The sequence below is a fragment of the Neofelis nebulosa genome, chromosome 1 (genome assembly GCF_028018385.1).
Source record: "Neofelis nebulosa isolate mNeoNeb1 chromosome 1, mNeoNeb1.pri, whole genome shotgun sequence".
NCBI lineage: Eukaryota > Metazoa > Chordata > Mammalia > Carnivora > Felidae > Neofelis > Neofelis nebulosa.
The window spans coordinates 240,630,832-240,648,005 of NC_080782.1; positions in this window are offsets into that span (position 1 = coordinate 240,630,832).

A 17,174-nucleotide genomic window follows, 5' to 3' on the forward strand; every position below is an offset into this window, starting at 1 on the left:
AGCTTTCTATTCAAAAAAAAAATCAACAAAAGAGTTTTTTTTCCATGTAGCTATATTGTATTCCAAATGATAATGATATTAAACTATGTAGGGAAGAAAGCTTATTTGTCTCTAAATACCTCGATTTTCTCATCTCTAATATACACATTTAAGTGCATTCTTTCTGCTGTCTAATGAGTGAACATTCCCCACCAGGGCTGGGACAAAAGTAAGACACTTAGGTAGGGCACAAAATTTAAGGGCCAAAACGATCAAGATTTTGCCTTTTGTCTTAGGCTCCAATATGGCTCTGTATTGCACTGTTTCTTAATTTGAATACATTATGATGGGGCGCCTGGGTGGCTCAGTCGGCTAAGCGTCCGACTTCAGCTCAGGTCATGGTCTCATGGATAGTGAGTTCGAGCCCACGTCGGGCTCTGTGCTGACAGCTCAGAGCCTGGAGCCTGTTTCAGATTCTGTGTCTCCCTCTCTCTGACCCTCCCCTGTTCATGCTCTGTCTCTCAAAAATGAATAAACATTAAATAAATAAATAAATAAATAAATAAATAAATAAATTTTTATTTTGTGTTTATTTTGAATTTTCCCATTCATCCCTATTTAAAATATTGCAGTAAAATTTATTGTGATTAGTCATTTTTTGATGTCTCAAATTTTGAGCTTCAGATAAGTGCCTCACTTGTCCAAGTTTTGTTCCTCAAAAGATAAATGCCTTTATAAGAAAATAGTGACGTCTCTGTTAACTCAACCAATAGGGAAATGGTTTGTTTAGACAATATATTATCTTTCTAGCTGTGATGAACAATATCACCTGTGAGAAATGGGATTTATGACACCCCCTCCCAAATTGCTAAAGGGATCTTTCTCCATGGAACACTCGTTCATGTGTGCAAAGTTTTATGGATTGATCTCTCAGCCTTGTACTTTAAAAAATATTTTCCTAACCACAAAATTTTAATCTACTAACCAGATGTTAACCACAATGTTAGTGTTTTTGAAAAATACTACATGAAAAAAAAGTGCACAAGATTTCCGGTTTCAGCACTAACAGGTAAAAAGCTTGCAAATCATTGCTCTCACACTCACAGTAAGAGAAAAGCTGAAAAACAAAAACAAAAATAAAAACCCTAAATCAGAGGTTTTTCTTGAAGCCATCAGAGAATTAAGTTTGCAGGGCCAGCTGCCACCACCGCCACCCCCCCCCCCACCCCCAAATCTGGAGATACAAGCAAAATCAGGGAAACATAGTCAAGACGAGTTCACCCAGAGCAGAAACCACTGAAGGCACAGACTAGCGGACACAAAGGGTGATTTGATGAAGTGTGGGAGGTTGGTTTTGGACTAGAATAATAGTGAGGGACTTCTGAAGGCTCAGTCTTTGTGAATCCTCCATAATCTCTTGGAATTTAACTGAATGGACCCCAGCAAGTTCTCATGCAGGGACCAAGAAAACTCATCTCGTGTCTTTGTTATGAGGAAAACACTATTTATTTTGAAATCTGCCCACTTTTTTCTATAAGAAGAGCTTACTCTCCAGTGAAAGAAGTCACCAGAGTGTTGTCTTACAAGGTTGAAGGGCAAACCCAGCTCCAGCCAACTCTAGCCTTCCTGCCTCACCTAAGAAAGGGGGTTAGGAAAAAGGTTAAGAAATGGTTGTGGAAAACACAGCCAAAGGACACAAAAAAGCTGAAATGTAGTCATAAGATTATAGAATGCTTCCACTCCCCCACTCCTTACTGTCACATTAACGGGGTCCTGAATAATTAGGGTGTATTCAGACCCAACAGCTACAAAGTATAGACTCTGTTTACTAAGGAGTCTCTATGGAAACCCCAACCCAATAGAGGAGACAAAAACATGGACGCCACAGGAAATGTTAGTCTCTGACCCCTACAGTCGCAGCAAACAGTAAGCACAGCCTAAGTCCTACCCAGATAAGTATAAAATCTCCCACTAAAGACCCATTGCCACAGTTCCTTCCACTCAGTATATCATTTTCGGCTTTCAAAAAATAATTACAAGGCATCTCGAGGACGGAAACAGTTTGCAGAAACGAAGCAGGCCAGAATCAAAAATGGAAGAGATTTTGGAATTTTCATGTCAATATTTTGAAATAACTAATTAATATGCTAACGTGTTTAATGGAAAAGTGGACAATATGTAAGAATACATGGGTGATGTGAGCAGAGAGAAGGAAACTCTAAGAAATAATCAAAAGGCAATGCTACAAACCAAAAACATTGTAGCAGAGAAAAAGAATGCCTGAGGGGCTCCTCAATAGGCTATATGTGGCTAAGGAAAGAGTATCACTGAACTTGAAGTAATGTCATGATAGACGTTACAAACTGAAATACAAATACAAAGGAGAATGAGAACATGATAGAGAATAAAAGAGAATGACAACATGATATCCAAGAAAGTGGGATGTTTTCAAAAGATGTGACATACACATAACTAGAATGCTAAAAGGAAAAGAAAGAAAGAAGAAGAAATATTTGAATTGAAAACAGCCAAGAATTTTCCAAAATTATGACAGATATCAAAAAATAGAGTCATGAAACTCAGAGAACACCACACAGAATAAACACCAAAATATCTATACTTAGGCACATCACATTCAAACTGCAGAAAACCAAAGACAAAGAGAAATTTTTGAAAGATGGAAGAGGAAAAGCCCATTATCTTTAGAGGAAAAAGACCAACACACTTCCTATCAGAAACTATTCAAGCAAGAAGAAAATAGAATGGTGTATTTGAAATGCTGAAAGGAAAAAAAAAAACCCCACTAACCCTGAATTCTATATAAAAAGAAATAAATCTTCAAAAATGAAGGAAAAGTAGGGGCTCCTGGGTGGCTCAGTTGGTTGGGTGCCCGACTTTGTCTCAGGTCATGATTTCCCAACTTGTGAGTTTGAGCCCCGCATCGGGCTCTGTGCTGGCAGCTCAGAGCCTGGAGGCTGCTTCGGATTCTGCCGTCTCTCTCTCTCTCTCTCTGCCCCTCCCCCGCGTTCTGGCTCTGTCTCTGTCTCTCAAAAATAAATAGACATTAAATTTTATTTTAAAAAATGAAGGAAAAGTAGAGACTTCCTCAGACAAATAAAAATTGAGAGAATTCACCACCAGCAGACGTGCCCTGGGAGAAATGTTAAAAGATGTTCTTCGCACAGAAGGGACATGTTATAGGTCAGAAACTTGGATCCACATTTTAGAAAGAGAAAGAAAGAAAGAAAGAAAGAAAGAAAGAAAGAAAGAAAGAAAGAAAGAAAGAGAAAGAAAGAAAGAAAGAAAGAAAGAAAGAAAGAAAGAAAGAAAGAGAAAGAAAGAAAGAAAGAAAGAAAGAAAGAAAGAAAGAAAAAGAAAGAGAAAGAAAGAAAGAGAAAGAAAAAGAAAGAAAAAGAAAGAAAAAGAAAGAAAGAAAGAAAAGAAAGAAAGAAGCAGTGGGGAAGAAATAAGTAAAATCTTTCATTTATTTTACTCTTAATTGATTTAATACAGAAATGTTCGCTCAAAGTAATAACAATGTGTTGTGTGATTTAGCATATGGTAAAGTGGAAATAATGAGAGTGATTTTGTCAGTGATGGGAGGGTGGATGTGGAATACTCTGCAATCAGACACCTGCAATACCCATAAAATGGCAATAGTGTTATTTGAAAACAAAATTAAGTTAGTTATAAGAGCATGTTGCAAACTTTTGGAAACCAGCTTTTTGAAATAAGTCTAACTGACATGCTGAGAGAAAACAGAATCCCATAAAGTGGTAAATTAAATCCAGAGAAGGCAAAAAATATAAGGAGAGAAAGAACAATAAATAAAAACCAGTTGCAAACATGGTAGCTACTAATCCAACTCTGTCAATAATCGCTTTAAACGTGAATAGTCTTAATGCATTAATTAAAGACAGGTTGTTACAGCGCGTTTGAAAAAAAAAAGGCCCCCCTCTAAGTTGTTTATAAGAACCCCCCTTTTAATATAGAGACACAGGTGAGAAGAGGTTGTATAGCAATAAATAAAAAGAAAGTTGGTATAGCAATATTAATTTCATACAAAACAGACTTCAGCACAAGGGGAATTATCAGGTAAAAAGAGAGACACCACATACTAATTTTTAAAAAAGTCAATTCTCCAAGAAGGTAGCATTCCTTAATGTGTATGCACCTAACAAGAGAAAATCAAAATACATAAGGCAAAATATGATACAGCTGCAAGGGAAAATAGACAAATCCACTATTATATCTGGAGAATGCAACGTTCTTCTTTCATTAATTGATATATCGAGTGGCCAGAAAATCAGCAAGGCCACAGCAGACCTGAATAGCACTATCATCAACTTGATCTAATTGACATTTATAGGATTTTCCATTCAAAAACAGTACAAATTCTTCTCAAGCTTACCTGGAGCATGCACCAAGATAGACCGCATTCTGGGCCATAAACATACCTAATGTCAAAGCATAGAAATCGCACAAAGTATGTTCTCTGGCCACAATTAGAATTAAATTAAAAACTGGTAACAGAAAGAGAGTCCGAAGATCCCCAATATATGGACATTAACAACTCACTTCTAAATATCACATGAGTAAAGGAAGTCTCAAGATAGCTTTTTATGAAAATTTGAACTACACAAGATTTAAAACACTCCTTATCAAAATGTGTGTGATGCAGTGAAGGCATTGCTGACAGGGAAATTTACAGCATGGAGCACATTTACTAGAAAAGAAGGAAGATCTAAAATCAGTAATCAAGCTTCCATCTCGGGGCATTAGGGAAATCATAATTCATACCTAGAGCAAGTATAAAAAAGACATAATAAAAATAAGAGAAGAAAGCTACATTGTAGAAGATAAATATGTAGAACGTGCCAAAGCCTGATAAGAAAATAAAAACCTTCTCGAACTAATATACAACTATAGTAAAGTTGTAATTTACAAGACTGATCTACACACATAAGTTGTTTTCCTATACACCAGCACTGAACTATCGGAACTTGAAATTTAAAACAACACACTAGGGAGACCTCAAGGCAGTTAGACATAAGTCTAAGAAAATATGCACAAGATCTGTATGAGGCAAAATACAAAATTAGGATAAAAGAAATTAAAGAAGGCCTAAATAAATGGAGAGAAATTCCATGTTTATGTATATGAAGACCCAATATCGTTAGGATATCAGTTCTTCCCACCTTGATCTATAGATTCAACACAATCAAAATGTCAGCAAGTTACTTGGTGGGCATCAACAGACTAAAGTTTATAAAGACAAAATGCCGGAAATACTTATCCCAACATTGAATAACCAAGTTGGATGACTGGCACCATCAGCTTCAAATACTACTCTAACATTTAAGTAATCGAGACAGTAGAGTTTTGGCGAAAGAATAGATAAATAGATTAATGGAACTGCACGGAAAGCTCAGAAAGAAACACCCATGAATATAGTCAACTGACCTTTGACCAAGGAGCAGAGCTGAAATTCATTAGAGAAAGGATTGTCCTCTTAACAGTGATGCTGGTACATTCATATTTAAAAAAAAAAAATGAAAATAAATAAATAAATAAATTTAAAAAAAAAATAAAAATAAAAAAAAATGAATCTAAATGCAGTACTCAAACTTTCACAAAACTTAACTCCAAATGGATCATAGACAAGAATGCAAATTTCAAAACTATAACACTTGTAGAAGAAAATGTAGGAGAAAATCTAGGTGACTGAGGGCATAGAGATAACTTCCTAGATATAATAACGCCAAAAGCATGGGCAGAACAGAAAGAAAATTATAAGTTGACATTTATTAAAACTAAAGTTTTCTGATCTGTTAACGACACTCCCCGTCTAGCGGTAGCCCGCATAACAAGACACGGTACTCATTTCGGAGCTGTGTCTTAGACGCTGTGGCAGACACCCAAGTCATGAGTGCTTAAAACCAAATTTAGAAAACGTGGTTAGGATGGCCAGGGTTACATAATGTGTATTTTACCACAATTAAAAAAAAAATCAAATTTAGAAGCTTAAGAGTGCAATGTTAGTTTCATATAAAAAAGTCTTTTCTTCCTGCTTACTTTAGCACATATCCATTATGTACCTTACAAAGAACATCATCTTCTGCCAATCTCTCTACCTGGATGGGCCTCGGTTTATTCATTCTCAAAACAGGCTTCTGGGCGACAGATTGTTAAAACCCCTTATAGTTCACTTGTTCTTTGATTCATACGTAGCATATTTTTCCAAGACCGTGTGTGCCAGTTTTGGGAGAGAGAAAGCTCATTTTTTGTATGTTCGATTTCAAGAACTTGAATTTCTGCTATTATATACTGATGTACTTAAGGCACTTTCCTTATGCAAAATTAGAAACTTTCATAGATTTCAAACTATTCTCCCCCAAAAGCTTGATGTCTCGCAGCCTATAGCTTGGTGAAAGTGCAGTTACCATATTGGTATATCAAATTGGAATTACTCAACTAATCAGAAATTGCACTGAATTTTTCTTTAATATTATTATATACGAAAATATGTGGAGCAGAATACTAAAAGTGCCGACCCTAGTGGGAAACAGGTGGCCTCAGCAGTGTCATTGAGGCGAATGTAGACATCTTAAGGTGTGCCAGAAGCAAAAAAAAAGAAAAAAAAAAAAAAACAAAATTCATTCATAGTTGGATACTTATTGAAATGAATGCAATGATTCTGCGTTCAATTGGAGGAATAAAATTCAAATCTCTATAAGAAAATCAACAAATCTGCCTAAAATCTAAAAGTAAAGATGCTAAAATAGGGATTTTTCAAATGCCTTTTAGTTCTCTAAGAATAGAATCCCCTTTTAAACTTTCAAACCCACAGTTCAAGTTCCTCCCATCTGGTTTTAGATAAATTTCTAGGAATGTGTTGTTCAACAAAGCGCAGCGCTGAATGACCTGACAAACACAATATTCCTCGCATTAAAAGACATACAAATACGAGGGTATTTTATACTTTTATCTGCTCTCTCACCGTTGTAATTTTCCACTTATCAGTTAAAGACACACTCATCCACATAGTAGTTACGCACGTGGGGGCTTGTTCATGCATCCGTTACTAAAAATCACCCTGTTCTCAACCTAATAGGATAGGGAATAAAGGTTAAATATACAGTCAGCACCCATAAATGCCTGCAAATACAACTGCAACCATGGATGACAGCAAGGCGACTGAATTGGCAGGAAGGGGGAGTGATTTGAGGAAAGGTATCTGCAAATTTTAGTGGAGCAGAAGAAGGCAGGGAAGTGGACAGATTGGAGAAAGACCTAGAGACTTCGCTGGGATGGTAAAAATCAAATCTGGCTACAGCGGGATGCTCTTTTGGGAGTAGAGAGAGACAAGAGAAGGTGGCAGCTTCCGCGGACGGGGCTGAAAATGTCCAAGGCCACTGATGAATAAAACTACCTGTGATGATAAAGATGGCAAAGAACAACAAACAGGGCGATGGATCAGGATGTTAAGTAGCAATCGGAAGAAGACGTCAGATTTTCTCCCTGGTTCTCGTAGCGACACCCTGCCTTTCGCGTTGCCACAGACCCGCTCTGATCCCGCTGCCACCTGGGCTGCCTCGGTAGGCATTCAAAATGGCATCTCTTCCAAAAATGTTCTCTTCCTTCCGCCCAGTTTGCAGGGCTAGGATATTAGTCTTCCAAAAGCAGAGCGTTCATCGTGCTAATTTTCTCTTAATAAACCTTCACCATTTCCCTAAGACAGACTTTAAGTCCCAGGAATCTGAAACCTCTACTCAAACACTCAGGTGCCTATTCATTTGTGCCCCAACTTCTTAGGTTCAGTTTTAGGTTCCTAAGACCCTCCGCAGACATGTGCTGCTTTGCACTGCTATTCTTTCCACTTGGAATAACGCTTCATATTTAGTGTTCACACTGACAGTATGTTTATTTAGCCATTTCTGGTGGATTTGCTTATCAAAGTGCAATTGATCCTTCTGCCAGACCCGTCAAAAGCATGCCTCTGTTCTGACGCCCTCTCAGTCATGCTATCCATGCACCATCATTTTGGCGACACTGAATTTGCCTTCTTGTCACATACCAGGTGGACACAGAGTTTTTCCTAGGTGACACTGGAGGTTCTTTAGGAGAAGAGTTGCTAAGCCTTGGTCAAACTTGCACCCCCCGCCCCCAATGCCTAGTGTAATACTTACCTGAATTATCTGCGAACTGAAGTAATGCGATGAGTGAATCTCTTTCCGGAGAAAAGTTTTTCAGAGAGGGAATAGTACTGACTAACTTTCAGCCTTTCAGGCTGAAAGAACAGGAATAAAGAAATCCTTGGCGAGGTTGGAGAATGGCAACATCAAAAACAACATTTTTTCCTATCACAATTTCATCTGTAGCCAGCTCCACTTTGAAAGTGTATTTGGTCTTTCAACAACTGAGATCAAACCGTTGAAGTAGGTTGGTTGTTAAAATTGTTAAGTTTCATCCATTTGATCATTTTCCCTGAATTTAGTTTTCACTTATACTAAGAATACGTTGGTACAAATCACTCACAATGCTTGGATTGTAACTTTTGTCTTTGAAAAGTTTTCTATCAGAAAAAGAGATGATTTTTAAGACATTATAGAGTATCGATATATATTTCAACCATGAAGCCTTTCTTGCCCTGTTAGTTTTGTTCTAGGATTTATGGTTGGTGAACTTGATTTAAGATCAAAGAGTTAAAAAAAAATCACATAAATCGCTCCAAGAGCAATATCATATCCAGACTAACCTGTCATTTTGGTTCCTTCACACATTTTTAAAAGAATCAAATGCACAATGTGGTTTGGAAAGAAAAATGGTGTAAATGTACATTCCAGGGAAAAATCCACCACAGCCTTATTTGTCCTTGCTGAATTATTTTCTTGTTTATTTATTGTCCTACAAATTTATAAAATTCTGAGAAACCATGTGCAATAAAGTGCAATTACAGAGTAACATGTCATTACGGAAAATATGGCACACAATTGGAACATTTTGCTGATTCTAAGAAGGTTATACTTCACGTTATTCATGCACTTCACTGTCTCTGCCTTGTAGAGTGGTGATCTTGTACGCGTTTTCACGCTTAGATTTGTCCATCATTCACGCACCAGATGTAGAAAGGATCTTCTAAAAAGTGTTCTCTGCTTCATACACACCTACAGTGTCCCTTGCATAAGGACAATGACATACGTGTTGCCAGAGACAACAGGAAGGAATACAAAGCAAAATCAGGAGCAGAGAGAGGTGACGGTGGTACCCGTGGCTTTGGGGCGTGTGCCCCGCTCTTCTTTCCATGGGTCCTGCCATGTGATGTATCTATGGGCACTGCTTACTGAACACTAGAAAGCTCTCTAGACTAATTACCTACATTTATTACCAGACTGGGGGAGGAAGTTGAGTCCCGAATTTGGCAGACGGTTGCAGATAATCTTACAAAAGACGGTAACTTAAGAGTGGGGATAATCATGAGGCTTCTTGATTTGTTCTAAACCAGCTAAATCCAAAGACTCATAATGAAATGAGGACATAGCAGTTTATGGCAGGTACATAAGATCTTTCCTTCACCATCAGAGCTGGGCTGAATTTTAAGTTTTATATCATCAGGTCTATTTTAGAGTTTTCCATTTGGACCACATATTCTCCTATAATGTTTATAGAAATCGCTTAGGGATGGCCCTGAATAAATATTTCCCCAGAAGGGCCTGTCTGCTTTTAACTCTGTCTACTGTTTAACTCCTTTCCCTCTTAAATGTATGAAGAGCATAAACTGTTATCTCATTTGATCCTACTTAAACTCCCTGTCCTCTCTAAATCTTTAGAATGGGGATAAAAATAGTACCTGGTCCACAGAATCATTATTAGGATTGTTAAATAAGCTAATATTGGCAAAAACGCTTCAAAAAATGCTTTAATATATAAACTCAACACATTTTACTTTTTATTTTCAACAAAATTAAAATTTTAATTTGTTTTCTTTTTCATTTCTCCTTAGTTTGAATTTTATTACATTTTATTTTTAAGTATATTGGAAAGTCATGGGTAGATGTAAAAAAAAAAATCTGACACTACAAATAAAATACACTTTTTCGGCTACCACGCACCCAGTCCTTTCAGTGGTGGCCATCATCACCTGAATGCATCACTTTCCACATATTTTCCGCCACACTCTAGTACAATACAACTTTCTTACATATTTTTACAAGAATATCATACCATATATAAGACTGGCTCTGGAATATCCATTTTTTCTAATGCAAATTGGATGGAGATTCTTTTTAAGTCAATATATAAAGATCTAACTTACTCTTTTCTAACCGCTACATATTATTCCATTGAATTATTGAGAAGATAATAATTTAATTACCAATTTCTCTTTTAAATCTTGAAAGATCTTGATTATCAGGGAGGTCATGAAGCTTTTAAAATGCTTGCCAACTATTTGTCTTTAATTATTGCCAATTGTGCATTCCCAGAGAGTCCCTCCTCTTATTTGGTTGTTCCCATTTTTCTTACTGAATTATAGATCTTCTATATATAATGTGCGCAAGAAAGCATTATTTTTTTCCTTTTATGTAACAAATTCCTTTTCACACACTATTTTTTAATTTTATTTTAATTTATGGAGGTTCTGCCATTTAAAATTTGTAATTTCAGGGGCTCCTGGGTAGCTCATTCAGTCAAGCATCCAACTCTTGGTTTTGGCTCAGGTCATGATCTCATGGTTTGTGAGTTCGAGCCCTGCATGGGGCTCTGTGCTGACAGCACAGAGCCTGCTTGGGATTCTCTCTGTCTCCCTCTCTCTCCCCCTCCCCCACTTGTGCACTCACTCTCTCTCTCACCCAAAATAAAATAAATAAAATTAAAAAATTTTAATTTCGATGTCTTTGAAGTTATCACACAAAAAGAAACCTGTTTTCTAAAAATCAGTTACTGTCTTCTCTTTTTCATGTTTTATTAATAGCCTCTTTCTACTTTCTTGGGTGTATTGCTATTTTTTCAGGTTTTGTTTACTATTTTTATATACAGTTCAATAATGCATTGTGAGTTAAGACTTGTGCAGGGTGTAAAATTTAGGTCTAGAGGTGTTTTTTTTTTGTTTTTTTTGTTTTTTTTTTGACATACAATGTCCGCTTGTTCCATCACCATTTTTGGAAAGACTATCTTTGCTCCTTTGTTAAGGATCAGTTGATTCTATGAATCTAGATCTATTTCTGGACTCTCTATTCTTTTCCACTAATCAATTTGTCTCTTCTTTTACCAATACCACACTTTCTTGATTATTATAGTTTTAGTACATCTATCATTCAGGTAGCGTCAGTCCTCTGACGTTGTTCTTATTCAATACTAATTGGAGATTCTAGGTATTGTGCTCTCCGTATAAGTTTTGGAATCAGTTTATCAATATCCACAAAATAACTCAATAGGATTCTGATCGGGATTGTGTTGAATTTATAGCCCAAGTTAGGAAGTATTGACATCTTAACAATGTTGAGGCTTCTTGTTCATAAACATGAAATATCTTTCCACTTATATATTCCTGCAGGCTATTTTTTTCTATTAAAGTCCTTAGAATAGTAGGCATAGTTAAATTCATGTTCCGAATCCATCAGTAATGCCGTATCTGAGTCTGGTTCTGATGCTTACTCTTGTCTTTAAACTGTGGTTTCCTTCCCATTTAGTATGCCTCGTCATTTTTTGAAGAAAGCCAGAGGTGAGGTATTTCCACTCCCTGGGTGAAAGAAACTTCAATAAATAGGCCTTTAGTAATAAGGTTGTAAGGTGTAGGGGGAGGGGAAGTGTTCTATCGTCCTGTGATTAAGTTCAATGTCTTAGCAATCGGTGCTTCTTGGCTATGAAATTTACAAGCATTTCTTAGGTAGGACAGGATGACTAGGGGAAGCTAGAGTTCAGTATTTCCCTTCCCCCCAGTCCGTTAGGCCCTGATAAAAATTCAGGGATTAGACTCTGGCTGAATAATTTCCCTTGAGGGCAGGCCTCTCTACAGAACCCTGTGGCATATTTCCAGATTGTTCCTTTTCCCTTTCCCCCTGCTGGAAGCAAGAGGGGACCCTTCTCTAATCTTCACTGCTAAAACCTGGTAGAGCTTCAGGACATAAAACTCACAAGTGTGTTCTCTATCCCTGGCGTCGTTAATGCACAGACTTTTCTAGACTGAGTCTCTGCAAACTTGTCAGTTATAATTCGTGTTTACATGCTTTGCTACTGGTTCCCACAGAGGTTTCTCCCTGGGGAGTTTTGCTCCAGTAAAGTTATAATTCTCTGTATTTTGTCTGTCTTTCCAACCTTGGGGGCAGTTTGCACGGTGACCCCGTTTCTCCTATGGATCTAAAATGAGTTGATTTTTCACTCTGTTCAGCTTTTTCATTGTTGTCAGGATGAAATGGAGACTACGAGCACCTTACATACAAGACTAGATACAAGGCGTCTCCTAATTTGCTTCATATGCTGTACTGTTTAGCAGCTAAAGACTCATGTTTGTTGTATCTTAGTGTATTTTTCACGTTAACACTATTATTAATCCTTCTTTGTTCCTTTTCTTACTGTGTCTTAAATTTTACCTTAATATTAAGAGTGCTACTTCTGGGGGCGCCTGGGTGGCTCTGTCGGTTGAGCGTCCGACTTCGGCTCAGGTCACGATCTCGCGGTCCGTGAGTTCGAGCCCCGCGTCGGGCTCTGTGCTGACCGCTCAGAGCCTGGAGCCTGTTTCCGATTCTGTGTCTCCCTCTCTCTGACCCTCCCCCGTTCATGCTCTGTCTCTTTGACTCAAAAATAAATAATAAAAAAAAAAATTAAAAAAAAAAAAGAGTGCTACTTCTGCATTTCCGTTTTTTGTTTTCTCATATCCTTCTATTTTGTAAGTCATCGTATTTAGTTCTTTATCCTACGGAGGTGCGGTAATGCAGAAGTTAAAACCATGGGCTGTTGAGCCACGCTGGCTGACTACAAATCCTGTACTTAACGTTGTATCACCTGGGTGTCGTGGGAACACTGTCCCAGCACATACCAAGAACAAGGAAGGTCTTCCGGTTTTGGGAGAAGTCTAGAACAGTAAAGAGCTCTACAGTGGGTTCTAGTTGCAGTGAAACAGCCCCACTGCTTGGGCAACATAGCCTAGCAGATTCTGTGGTGTTAGAGACCTTTGGGGGTTTGGAGCCTGGCCAGATAATGCCAGATAACGCATAGAATTAAATATCACTTGGCAGACGACTCCTGACATGCCATTAGGCTGGTAGAAACGGAGCATCTCACCTCAGGACATCAAGGAACCGTGCAGCCAGGGATGGATGTCCAAAGTGAGTTGGGTTGTGAAGCCCAACGAAAACAAGATGGCATAGGACATGCGGGATTGTATACAAGCAAGGTCAGAGAGAACAAATAAACTTCATGAGCATATAAGCCAGTTCCCCATCTCTCCACCACTGCCTAACTATCGTCTCTTTCTCAGCTGACACCTCTAGCCCTACAGGCAATCCCTTATGACTTGCTTGACAAAAAGGGAAAAGATCGAGATGGGCTAGCTAAATATATAAGTTGAAATATATATGCAAGTTGAAAGACAGCGCTCAGGGGAAAGCCTCAAACGGACAATGTTTTGGCCACTACGCCTGGTTATCTGCTTTGTGTGGAAAGAGAAATGGCCTGAGGTAAGAATATACATAGACTCATGGGAAAAGCTGCAAGTCGTTGCTTTCCAGGCAAAGGCCTAGCAGCTAGAGGGCAAGGTATTCTGGAGAAGCAGCATGTGTATGGACCTGTGGGAGCAGGCACGAAGTATGAGGATTTTTTGTATCATATGTCAGCGCCAATTAGTGAACACCCACCATGGAAAAAGTGCTAAACAATGAAGTAGACAAAATGACTCAGCCAGCTGTCGTTAGCCTTACCAATGGTCACTCCAGTGCTAGCAAAATGAATTCAGGAAATAATTAGCTATGATTTCAGGAATGGAGGTCATGCCTGGAACCAAACATGCATTCCCATTCCTCAGGGGTGGTCTCTTATGACTGCCACCAAATGGCCAAACTGCGACCAAGAGAAATGAAAGCCACGCACCCAGTGTGGCACCGTCCTTTAAGGAAATTACCACCAGTTGTGCAATTTGGTTACATTAAATATTTCCTACTATGATGGGAGCAGGGATTCAATCTGCCCCAAATCAGCCCATACCGTGGGTGTGGATTTCTCTTCCTGCCCCCAGGATCCTGGCCAATAGGCCTCCCGGATGCCAGTCTCTGCTTCAGAGTTTCTGGAGACTGAATTTCTGTGTATCCCCCCCAAATCCATATGTTGAAGCCTAAAACCCAGTGTGATGGCATTTGGAGGTGGGCCTTTGGGAAGTGATTAGATAACGAGGGTGGAGCCCCCTAAATGGGATTAGTGCCCTTATAAAAGAGATTCCAGAGACCTCCTTCTTCCCTTCCCGCATGTGAGGATGTGTCTTTGAACAAGGAAGCAGGCCCCGGCCAGACACAGAATGGGTAGGCAATTGCTACTGGACTTCTCATTCTCCCGAACTGTGAGAAATATATTGTTGTTTATAAATATGCATCCCATGATGTTTTGCTGTAGGAGCCTGCACTAAGACAAGAATCTCTATTTCCTAGGGAGACCAACCCAAGATATTTGGCCTGGTCAGCGTCTTCATTTGTAAAGTGGGGACACTCAGAATTACGTAGATATTTAATTAGAACACAGATTAGATACATGTAATTAGATAACTGACGCTTGAGTAACGTCTAGTACAAGTTGATTCCTTTTTAGAAATGCACGGAAATGGTCGTTACTCATTTGTTTTTTGTAAGAGACTTAACACATTCGCCTTTTTTGTGATGATTGACGTATTTAGACTTATTCAGTCTAATGAGGGAAATAATAGGAACACAGAAAACTATGACGCATTCATTGAACAACAATCTTTCAATGCTTTGTACTCTGCTCAACACTTTTTACAAATAGGTGAATACGAGCCAGCACATGTTCTCAAGAAAAAATACTTTCTAGTTAACAGTGTTTCTTAAGCTTTTTCGGCACAAAACACTGTAAAATACTGTACTTTTGTAAAATTATAGACACAAATTATTACCCAAAAATGCACTCATATTTTATTTTTTTAATTTTTTAAATATTTATTTATTTATTGTAAAATAAGACACGAATTAATACCAAAAATGCACCCATATTTTATTTTTAAAAAATTTTTTAAATATTTATCTATTTTTGAGACAGAGCACAAGTGGGGGAGGGGCAGAGAGAGAGGAAGACACAGAATCCGAAGCAGGCTCCAGGCTCTGAGCTGTCAGCACAGAGCCCAACGTGGGGCTCATGTGAGTTATAAATGGGTTACTATTCACAACTTGGAAACATGAGTCTAAGTGAGAATATGATAAGCATTATAAGAGAAATAAGTCAAAACCTACCATATAAGAAAATGATACAATTATTGCCATCTGTGAGGTCAGAGAAGTCTCCATGAGAAATGGCATGAGACCTCAAAGGACAGTATTTAGGATACACAGCCATAGAAGGACAGGCACTCCAAGTGGTTGGACACTGTGGGAACAGTAATCTTGCAGTAATCTCTAACATGAGCAGAGGGCAAGGGTAAAGGCTTTAGAACCAGTCTAGGCATCACTGCATGTTTCTTGTGAGGACCCAAGGAGTCTTAACCCAGAAATGTATTTCCTGGCTTCTTGGGTTTGGGACAAAATTTCTACGGCAGTGCATGTAACAGTTTGGCTTTGTTTACCTCTCCAGCCGCCAGCACGTGTTATTCGTCCCCTCACCCCTATGCCCTAGCCACACTGGTCTTTCAGTGCCTCGATCGCTTCCCACCTTGTCCATCTCATGGGTGACTTACAAGTAAGAAATATGATATCCTTTGGTAAATCAAGTATGGGTTTGATTCCCTCCTATATATTTTCTTTTCTTTTCTTATTTTTTAAAATTTGTCTTAATGCTTATTTTTGAGAGACAGCATGCACGAGAGAGGGCAGAGAGAGAGAGAGGGAGACCCAGAATCGGAAGCAGGCTCTAGGCTCTGAGCTGTCAGCATAGATCCTGACGCGGGGCTCGAAGCCACGAACCGGGAGATCATGACCTGAGCCCAGTCGGACGCTCAACCGACTGAGCCACCCAGGCGCCCCTCTTCTATATATTTTAAATTTACTAATTGTGACCTTTGTAATGGTACATTTCAAACATGGATAATCATTTTCAAAGCTCTCACATCATTTTAAAGTTTCATTGGGTCTGATATTCATTTATCTTTCTCACACAAAAATCATTTAAAGGGGCACCTGGGTGGCTCAGTCAGTAAAACCTCCAACTCTCGATTTTGGCTCAGGTCACGATCTCATGGTTTGTGGGATCGTGTCCTGTGTTGGGCTCTGCAATGACAGCACTGAGCCTGCTTGGGATTCTCTCTCTACTCTCTCTGCCCCTCCCCTGCTGGTGCACTCTCTCTCTCTCAAACATTGAAAACAATCATTGAAAACTTAGTAAAGCATCCATGCAGTTAAGATTAGAATTTATACACTTGAGTGCCGATTATGAGAAAATAAAGAAAGCAATCAAATCTGGTTTTACTTCAGCTTCAGCACTTATTACCTGACCTACTTCAAGTCACTAAACTTTCCAGAGATGCCGTTTCCATTTCTGTACAATGGATATAGTGATAAGACCTGGCTTTTTATTTGAGATACCTGGACAAGAGCTTATGATTAGGCTTCAAAGAGCCCATTAATTCTGAATTACATGAAGTATTTTGATATGGGGGCATGTGTGCAAAATGGGGAAGAGAAAAGGTCTATAAAAGTGCTGTCCCACAGATATATCAATAGATCAGCCACGTATGCACTTTTAAGTTTGTTTGTAGCCCTAAGAAAGTAAAAAGAAATTGTGCCATTTACTTTAGTTGTATATTTTATACTTTATTTAACTCAATATATTAAAAATATTATTCTTTTGACATGAAATCAACATAAAGAATTATTAACCAGATTTTACGTTCTTGTTTGTTTTGTTTTATTTTTATTTTTCAATTTTTTGTTTAAATTCTAGTTAGTTCGCATACAGTGCAATATTGGTTTCAAGAGTAGAATTCAGTGAGTCGTCACTTCCATATAACACCCAGTGGTCATCATAACAAATATCCTCCTTAATAC